This window comes from Notolabrus celidotus, chromosome 21 (genome assembly GCF_009762535.1).
Source record: "Notolabrus celidotus isolate fNotCel1 chromosome 21, fNotCel1.pri, whole genome shotgun sequence".
Classification (NCBI taxonomy): domain Eukaryota; kingdom Metazoa; phylum Chordata; class Actinopteri; order Labriformes; family Labridae; genus Notolabrus; species Notolabrus celidotus.
In genome coordinates this window covers 4,069,907-4,080,428 of record NC_048292.1, presented here as the reverse complement: position 1 = coordinate 4,080,428, position 10,522 = coordinate 4,069,907, and the positions used below count along the sequence as shown (strand labels likewise).

The window sequence follows — 10,522 nt, the reverse complement described above, 5'->3', positions numbered from 1 at the left end:
GCTCTGAGGGGGTCAGTGTCAGAACAGATGATGGACATCTGGCTTTAGAAACAGCTTATTTTACTGTTTTCATGGCAGTAATCACATTGCATGATAAATCTGACTGTTAAAGACAACAGGATGAGGTTTTCTTGAAAACACTACTTTTGGATGAACAGGAGAAGAAATAAGAGGTATCACTTTGTCCACAAGGGGGCGCCAACATCACATGATCCAAAAAAAATCCTCACAGGAGCTTTAAATAAAAAATACTCATATTATATTTGATGCCACATTTTCTTTCTCACCTTATCGTCTCAAACCTCTCATCTCTGAGCAATTTCAGCTGCATACAATCTCTCATCACCTTGAGACTGTGTCTAGTGGAGGCAAACAAATCTACATTCACAGCTCTCGGCATCATCAGCCGGGGTGTTCTCCTCAGAGGGTGTAGCCCCCTATGCCCAGCAGAAACAGAGGACGTAGACCTGAGTGTCTCGTGTCCTCCGTTGGGATTAAGTCGTCTGTTCTGAGGATTTCTTGTGCCCTCCAGGGGGTTGCCAAAGCGACGGGATATGACATGTGTATCTCAATCAATCCTGTCAAAAAAAAAAAAAATGTCTGGATGTCCGGTCCCATCCATCTGAGAGGTATGACACACACACACACGCACACACACACACAGATACACATAAACAGGACGCATATAGAAGCATCACACTGTGCTCAAAATGCCAAAGTATCGGCTGCCAGATAGATGACTCACTCTTACTACAACTGTGATGACAAAGTGCTGCTCTACATCTGCCACCCGCAGGCCCTTAATGCTTTTCAGGAGCATTATTGATGCTCTATCTCTTCCATGCATCACTGCCGTCCTCTAATTGGACTGCACGCTGACAAAAAACATTCTGCTCCAGCAGTAACCGGAAAGAGACGAAGGAGAGTTTCCCACCATCACCATCCCTTCACGTCACTTCCTGTCCTCCTCCAGAGGGGGGCAGTGCTGGAGCCCATTAGTGTGGAACCAACAGATATCATATCATGTCTCTGGTGTTGTTATTTTACACGCTTATATGCTCAGTGATGCTTGGTGAAAGCCTCTCTGGTGGAGCGGGCTCATGATAGCGTATGCAGACGTATCTCTCTCCTCTTCAGCCTCTCTCACTCTGTCATGGAGCTCCCTTTATTGCTTTTTTATTGCTTTTTGTTTGCCTTTCATTTCTTTTTGTTGCTTTTGTGTTTTTCATATTTTCTATATTGTCTTTTATTTATTTAACCATTTTAACTCTTTTCCCTCTGTGCTGCATTTTGAAACTTTAACATCTTCTGTCCTCTTGATTTAACCTGATATTTTCTGTAGCTTCATGTTGTCCACGTTATGTTTTGGTTCTTATGTTGCCAACTAAGTTTGGGGATTTGCATCTTTGTCATCATTTTGTAAACCCTTGTTTTTAAGATGTTAATTAAATAACTCAACTTTATGTCAGCTGACTCAAAATATTGATTTAAAATGATTTATTTACAGTCCTGTTGAGAGTAACTCAAATTAAAGTGAACATTTCCATTGAAGGTAACATTACAGGAGGTGAACGGGACTTATGATGTTGACTACCTCTTCGGGTTTAAGTGTCTTTGTAGAGATCAGCAGCTTAGAGATGCTCTCTCCAGCTCTGCTGCTGTTGTCTGGATCACAGGACAGGATGTTTCTCCACTTTTCCCTCTCAGAGATGTTTGGGGTCCAGTAGCTCCTCAGGATGCTCTCACATCTGTGCCCTCTAACTGTCATTATTTCCTCACTCTCAAGACCAACCTGAGACCACAGAAAGGTTTTTACCACAGTGTCAACAGGCAGAGGGGGAATGAGCTTTGATGTTGAGAATTGTTCACCATTGTTATGTGGGTTTTGACCAATCAGAAGCATTCCATTCCATTCTGTTCTAATGTTTTACCACAGTGTCAACAGGCAGAGGGAAAATATTACATTTCTGTTTTTTAATTTTTAAAAATACATATTTTTGGGGCATTTTTGCCTTTATTTGATAGGACAGCTGAAGAGAGACAGGACATGTGGGGAGTAGAGAGTGGGGGAGGACATGCAGTAAATGGTCATGGTTGGAATCTAGCCTGCAACCTCTGCAAAGAGGGCTATAGCCTCTGTATAGGGGGTGCGTGCTTAGACAGCTAGGCCAACGGCGCCCCTAAAATATTACATTTCTGTGGATTGATTTAATATGACGTGTGATCAGGTTGTCTCTGGCGTTACTTTTGCTGTTGAGAATTAACAAATGTTATTTTTGAGTTTCGACCACTCAAAAGAAAGCCAGGTAATAAGTTATTCTAATTATTATCATGATGTAGAATATGGAAATTAAACACACACATCCATGACTGTGAAGATGGAGGGGTCTGAACTAGTTGGTCTGTCAGTCTCTGAACACCATAAAAAGTCTGCTGAAACTCCAGAATGTGACACTGTGAAAATAGAAGAATAACATTTCATTCAGGAACAGGGCGTTCTGTGCCAAACGGTGCAGTTATAAAGTCATGCGTCATACTCCACCTGTTCTTTTATTGTTGTAAACTCAGTGATGTTAACATGACACACTCCCTGTGTAAGAATCTTTATAATAGCCCTCATGCTATTGTTTGTAAACACAGCTATAAACTGTCCCGGACGCTGCATGTACCTCCATCATCATCTCATGTATCTTGTTAATGACAGAGCTGCACTGTTAGCAGTTGTGGCTATTTGCATCATTTTCCCCATTTGCTCATCCATTTTAATAAGCCCCAACCTCCAGAGAGAGAGAGAGAGAGAGAGAGAGAGAGAGAGAGAGAGAGAGAGAGAGAGAGAGAGAGAGAGAGAGAGAGAGAGAGAGAGAGAGAGAGAGAGAGCATGTGAATTTAAATGTTGTTGATGATGACTCACAAAGTCCGTGCCAAGCAGAATAGGAGGCGGCTCTGGGGAGCAGCAACAGCCTCTGAAGGTCACTCTACGCTGTTACCATGACAGCCACGGCCTCCCTCTGAGAAGTTGTTTCTGCTGTCGTTGTTGTTGTTGTCGTCGTAGTCGTAGCATGGTTTAAGAGGAGGGGGACCTGCCTTTTGGGATGCATGTGAAAACAGCAAGTCCTTCTCGGCATGTGCGTCCCCTCCTCTTCCTCCTCCTCGTCCTTGTTATCATCAGCAGCACTACTAAGTCAGCAGGGGAGCAGCAGAGGTGCATGTTCAGCCCTGAGCAGAGCCTCATTTTGAGTTTCCTCCAGGGAAGGGCGAACAAAAACATCAAGTGAGCTCTCTGAGAGGCAAAAATAATCGTACTAGTGAACCTGGGTCGTTACACTGGAAAAAATGCCCCTCCAAAAACAAGAAAATATAACTTATTTCAAGGCACTTTTACCTTGAAATAAGAAAAAAAATCTGCCGATAGAACAAGTGAAATTTGCTTGGTAAGATTTCTTAAAATAAGACTTAATATTTAGAAAACTGTGATCTTAAAATTAGCAGGGAAAACTTATTTTAAGTAATATTTGACCAGTATTTTAAAGCTTAGTGTCTCAGAATAAGCCAGGAATGTTTACAATTAGTATGTTTTTACTCTAAAAACATGTTTGCACTAATACATTTCATGTCAACTTCTTCATTTGAGATATATTCACCTTCATTTGAGTTGTATTATAGCGGCACATCTCTAGGTTTAAGACCATCTTGTACTTAAAATAAGATGACAAAGTTTAATTTGAGCATTTTGAGATATAATGTCTTCTCATAGTGAGCTGGATATACTAATATTCAGTCATGTTGTTTTTTAGGATAAGCCAGCTATGCTCTAAAGTAGGTGTTTCATTGTGTGCATGTAGTTTGAGGATGTATATTTTTATCTGATTTAGAAGAAACAGTGTCTGAAAACTGAAACCCACCCTTAAAAACAACAACCTTTTCTTTCTTTCTTTCTTTTATCAATGGAGCTGTTTTCTGATGGATTCTCCAGTAAAAGGCATTTACTTAAATCAAGTAAAGTGTTTGTCTTAAATCAAGATTATCCGTCTTCTACAAATAAGATCTCAGTTTGAAAATGTTTGAAATGTGAAATAAACCTTGTTTCTTCTTAATTACAACTCAAAACAAGATCATTTCAAGATTGTTTGACTCAACAAGATATTTAAGATGTCTTAAAACAAGTCCCTCTATCTTGCTCAAATGTTACTTGTTAAGTAAATGTATCTTAAATCAAGTGGGAGAAGACATTTTGACTAAAAATGAGACAATTCCACTTGGTAAGATTTTGAGTTTTTGCAGTGTAGCATGGCACAGAAAATCCCAATTTCTTTTTTTTTTTAATATGGTTTACAATTTTATTGCTTTTTTCATCTTTTTGCAGCACTCATGCATTTACAGATATTCATTAACGCACAAAACAGAAAACAATTGTGTTTCTGCTTCAGTCAGCAAACAGAAAAAATATATGTAATATAAATAATAATAATAATAATAATAATAATAATAATAATAATAATAATAATAATAATAATAATAATAATAATAATAATAATAGACAAATATAATTGCAACAAAATAGTGATCATGAAAATAAACAAAAGCACAAATAGATAAAAAAATAAAAAAACAAACATGATAATAAAATTTATACTGTATCCTTGTTAGTTAGTAATGAAGATCTGGTAACTCTTCCACTTTAAAAGATAATTGTTCCACTTGTTATTCTGTCTATAGAGAAGTTCTTCATTTGAGGCCACCCTGCCTAGTTCAAGGAACCACTCTCCATATGAGGGGGCTTCTGTTTTTCTCCCTCCTCTTAATAGAGTCTGTCTGCCCACCATTATGGCTGTTTGAATCAATTCTGCATTTCTGCAGCCTCTCACTATAGATGGGTCACCCAATACATACAGCCTAGGACAGAATTCAAAACTGTCTCTTGTAAACTCTTTTAAGCAGAAATTCAGTGTTATTGCAATATGAGCATTCAAGATAAAGCTAGTACAGCAGTATGAATTCATCCTAATTACAACAGACACATGCTTTCACACCATTATGCATCTCAGTGTCAGCTACCTCCGTCTAATTAGCGCCAACAAAGGTTGTTGTGTCCAACTGGTACGGTGCACAATGTGTAGAACATCTCATAGACATAAAGAATGTGTGTTATAGCTACTACACACTCACTAACATGTGCATAATTATGGCACAAATATTGTTATTGTGATGTTGAACAATGCAATCCCATGTTTCCCTCCCGCATGCCGTTCAGAGCTGTGGTTGAGCAGAAGCAGAGTGAGCACAGTTCCACTCCTCTTTCCGGCCTTCACAATGTAAACAGAGTGTGAAAAGAGCGTGTGCAGATGGATCAGAGAGACACGTACGCTAATCATCCATCTGTCATCCACACTCCAACGGAAAAATGGCTGTCAGCCGCTTCTAAACGTAGCCGTCTCCATCTTCTTTGTCCTTCCATTCATCCGTCAGCCATCACCACCCACGCCCGCCCGCCCGCCGTATCTATGGAAAACGTGCGTTTCCTGACAGCTCGCAGGTGGTTACTAGCTGAGGAGGAGGAGGAGCACATGGTTCATCCATGTATTCATGATCATTCCCATGATGCTCAGTGGGGGAGCTTACTTCATTCAAAGTCCTAAGAAGATAATTAAGGCTTTAAGGCTGCTTTTTACTCAAGCAGATGATGCCCTGTCCTGGAGGAGGAGGGCCTTGAATGTCTGGGAGGCTTTAATTTCTTGTTGTTGGAGATAAACAGGACAAATGATCGCTTTAGGTTTCTTTAGTTATGAGCCTAATGTCTTCAAAAGTTAGTTTACTTTACTGACAGTCCATTAAAAGTTTCCAGGCTGGTTTGCGACCTATAGCATGAGAAGAGATGGCTTTCTAAGTCACTCTATAAAAAGCATCACAATGTTTTTTTCAGGGTTGATATTGATTATTAGTATTCATTTTTGCTATTCAAAGTTAACAACTGTTGTTATGAGGTTTTGACCAATCAGAATCAAGTATTTAACAGCAAGGTGATTAATAAGAAAGTAAGGTAATGAGAGTGATTCATCACAAAGCCTGTTATTAATTAGATTTCTTTTTAAAAATCACTTTACAGCACATGTTGGGATGCATGACTGCTTAAGGCGTCCGTAATTTTTAACGCTTTGCTTGCCCTATTTTTTAAAGGTGTTGATCGATAACATTAAAAGTTGTAAAACATCAAAAGCTTTGAATATTCAATTAAATTTGAGCTGTTTTCTAATTTAGTGGACAAAAAATTGTATTGAATTTCGTTTCAATTCTGAAAATATATTAGAAAATGTGTCAAGCGGCAACCTGCAGCCGCGAGAATAAGAGAGATAAGATATAGTGAAGCACAGGAATGAGTCTAATAAATAAACTAGGAACAGAAAATTGTATAATTGCTATTTAAACTTTGTAATCACCGACATATTAATCAGTAACTGTAATTCAATCAGGAGAGACAGTTTGAAGATTAAATGTTATTTATTACGACTTAATGAATAATGAAACTTGACATAAATCTTTGCTGTAAGGACTCTATGGGGATCATTTAGTGAGCGTAGGATGTGTGAATTTGGCAGCAGAAGAAATCCCCCTAGAGTCCAGACACTGGTGGTGGTGGTTGATGATCCTAGGAATTGAAGACTTTGCAGAGACCAGGTGGAGATGGGGAGGTGGAGGGGTGCACACCATCAATGCAAGAAGGAACTAGCTGGAGAGAGAGACACATTTAAAAAGACAGCAGAGAGTTGATAGGCTGATGATAAGGGCGTGCCACTGAGCTATTGGATGACAGGCGCCGCTGATTAACCAATGACAGCTCTGGAGCATGCAGCTGGAAGCGGGTGAGAGTTAAACAACTTTTGTGATTGCTTTTATAGTCTTCATGTCTGAACTTTCACTAGAGCTACATTATAATTCAATTTTTTTTTAAGAAACTGTAACCAGTTGCAGTTACATTTATTTTGTAGTTAGTTTCCTCATTACGCGCCAAAACCAGCGACCTGTTAAAGGTCATCCATAATTTCCTTCTGTCACTTTTGTAGATTATTTTTGCTCCAGGTAGGCAATGCAATGTATTAACATTATGCTGCTTTGATTTTGTGTCATGATAATACAGGATTTAAAATGTATCTGCAGCTTTTAAACAAATCGGCTAAGTACCCATATTTCATCTAAAAATTCAACAACTGCTCAAAACTAAAATGTGTCAGTGACTGTGAGTCTGTGTGTCAGTGTGCTTCAGTCTAATTTTATCTCTGTGATCTTTTGTCCATTTTTCATATTCATGTTACTTCCAGTTGCAGGAGTCACTGGAGCATTATGACACAGACAGTCAGACACGCTACGCTGAGAGAGGCCACCTGGAGGAACACGGGCAGGTGACACATGGCTGAAAAGGTCACTCTCCACGTGGTGCTACCCATGATCCCACACTAGCAGGAATAATCCACTGTGTGCATGATGGTATAGATCCATGGGAAGGTGTATGCTGCTGGTATGAGGTGGCCTCCAGGACGATATGAAAAAATGACCTTTAACACAAGGAAAGCATGTCAGTGAGTTTATATGTCCACCTCATACCATTCTTCTTTTATCATGTGTCTTTGTAAATCAATCTGCACGTAAAGATTGTACTTCTCAGATACGGGGGTCACTTTGACAGCTTTACAATCACCTCAAAATGTGGCTGTCACATCAGAAGTCAAAACTACTGGAAGTCCACAAGGGACCGCTGTATCTTTAACATCCATCACCAGAAAAAGATCATCTTGATTGTGACGTATGAGAGCGAGAGACGGAGGAAGAATGGACTTGAAGAGCCATGTTTTTGCACTGGTTTGCATAATGGGTTGCTGTGAGGAGGATATTTGCGGGAAACACTGTGAAACAGCAGCGTTGATGGTTCTGAAACTCCTCTCCAAAGCCATTAGTGATTAGATAAAGAGTGTAGATGGACTTGTAATGATGCTCTCTCGCATGTTCTCTCTCTTTATCTCCCGCCTCACACAGATGAAAGACAGCAAGAGCCTCACAAGGCCTTTTGTTGTGGACATTATTTTACCCTTACAGGCAGCGTATGGCCACTCAGCCACCTGCAATTGCACCTGTCTGCTTTGATCAGTGCTTATAGGTAAGAAATAGGAGCATGAATAATATGAAGGCTGGAATTTAGTTGAGCCAGAGTTGGTTCAGGCAATTTTGTCGGATTTGATTGACGTTAAGGAGCTGTATCAGACACTTAAATTGTAATAAAGTAGGGTTTTTATGTCTGATTACAAGCTCTGATATTTTCCACTGACTGACAAGCAGAAAACAAGTTATTATATAATACAATAAAGGAGAGAATGACACATGCCAGGCAGAAATATGGCATTAAGGTAAGGTATAAGATCAAAAAAGAAAGAAAAATACCATATACTGCAAACTACTTCAAGTTAATCTACAACAAGGATTAGATAGCACATATATATTGACTTAAATCAAATAAATTAAAATTAACTTAGATCCAATTTTAACTTACAGCAAAGCAGCACTAGGTCTTCATAAAAATATTTAAATTCCTGTATTAAAAGCCAAAGGACTAGGAAACTTACAGTATGACCATATGGTGCAAAAGGCTTGAGATTGTGAAATTTTACAAGTACCTGGGTGTTCACCTGAACAATAAACTGGACTGGTCAGACAACTCAAATGTGCTGTACAAGAAGGGACAAAGCAGACTCTTTCTGCTCAGGAGACTCAGGTCTTTTGGTGTGGAGGGGGCTCTTCTGAAGTCCTTCTTTGACTCTGTGTTGGCATCAGCCATCTTCTTTGGAGGGGTCTGCTGGGGAAGCAGCATCTCTGCTGCAGACAGGAAGAAGCTGAACAGACTGGTGAAGAAGGCCAGCTCTGGCCTGGGCTGCCCACTGGACCCTGTGGAGGTGGTGGCTGACAGGAGGATGATAACAAAGCTATCTTCTCTGATGGACAACACGTCACACCCAAGCGTGCCGGACACGGCCCTGGTGGTGAGGCTTTCAGCAGTGTGTCTGCCCCCTGGTGGCTGGCTGCAGTATAGGTCAGAAAGGGGGAGCAGTCAAACTTCAAAAAATAAATACACGTCGTACGAATGTTTCTCACATCCGTTTGCTGTGGTGAAATGTAGTTACTATTTGACTGTTTTGTGTTCAAGGCCTCTTTTTCCTGAAAAGTTTCTTTTTCGTTACTTATTAGAGGTTAAAAAACGGGGTTTTACTTCCGGGTTTCCTTTGATTCACAGCCGCCGTAGAGTGAAACTCCAAAGGACACACAGCGTCTTGTGACATTACACTGTAGGGTGGCGCTCGTTACAGTGGCTTCACAGGCTCTGGCTGCACAATGGCTGCGCCCAGGAGCGGGATTTTTTGCCTTCAGAACCGTACAACGGGAAGAGGCAGAGCAACGCTGTCCATTTTATTTACAGTCTATGCTTGGAACACATAGGTGTTGGCTAGGGGGCTCAAACTCCGCCCCTTTACGCAACACTTTGACTGGTTGAGTTCCGCATTTCCAATATGGCTGCTGACGCCAATTGGCTTCAAAACAGTGCTCAGGAACAGATGGGTGACGTCACGGATACTACGTCCATTATTTATACAGTCTACAGTATGCTTAGGAGTCATCTGGCAAAAAGAAAGGCAGGAAACTCATTACATTTTCTATTTTCAAGGTTTTATTTCAAGTTTAGCTACTATTTTTGTAGATTTCTTTTTTTACTAATGGGTAAAATGTAATATTTTTAGATAACTTTAAAAAAAAAAAAATTCTGGCAGACATCTCACGACCCCTCATTTGTGTCTTGCGACCGCCCAGGGGGTCCCGACCCACACTTTGGGAACCCCTGCATTAGAGCGTCTAATGGGGGCTGTCAGATTACTAGGCTCCCGTTTTGCCCTTTAGACGTGTGCGTTGGTCACGTGATTCCCTGAAACCGGCCTGTATAAACAGTATATAATGAAAAACTGTTACAGTTCGACAGCCCACTCTCTGAATGTCTCTTTTGAAGTGTTTCTGAGTGAAATATTCATCTTGTATCCCCTGCTGCTCCTGCTAACGTTAATTAGCTTCACTGCTGGTTAGCTAACCTTCAAACCGTTAACTACGTTCGAACTGTTGCTGCGCGAGCGCTCTGTTTCTAACGGTCCACATTCGAACGAGCTCAGGAGACAGCTGCTGCCAACTCCAACTGCTAACAGAACACCTGAAACTAATAGCAGTTTGCTGGTCCTGCTGTTACCTGGTCCCCCTTGGAGGATTTATGTCTGCTTTTATAACACCAAGGTATGAAATTTCAGCTTTATGCCATCACAGTTAACTTAAAGAGAGTGAGTAAATGTGTTTAAAATTAAGGTAAGCATCGTATAATGAGCAAGGAGGTCATGGAAGTTAGCAAATCTTGCAAGCTAGCTAGCTGCTACCTGACTAGAGTTGTAATTAATTTATTTTTATGTTGTTGCTGTGCTCATTTGCTTCCTGTTTGGTGCTTGCT

At 40.3% G+C, this 10,522-nt stretch overlaps 1 protein-coding gene across 7 annotated transcripts in view; it reads left to right on the top strand.

Annotated features, from left to right (window-relative positions):
* The first annotated feature begins 9,874 nt into the window (after positions 1 to 9,874).
* syt1a (synaptotagmin Ia) overlaps positions 9,875 to 10,522 on the top strand; it is a 262,791-nt gene continuing 262,143 nt past the window's right edge. For 5 of the 7 annotated variants that reach the window (XM_034673884.1, XM_034673883.1, XM_034673886.1 and 2 more), the window contains exon 1: positions 9,876 to 10,314. The gene's annotated coding sequence lies outside the window, so the exon portion shown is untranslated. Of the gene's footprint in view, positions 10,315 to 10,522 lie in introns of all 7 variants that reach the window. The other 2 variants (XM_034673888.1, XM_034673889.1) reach the window with 1 other exon arrangement.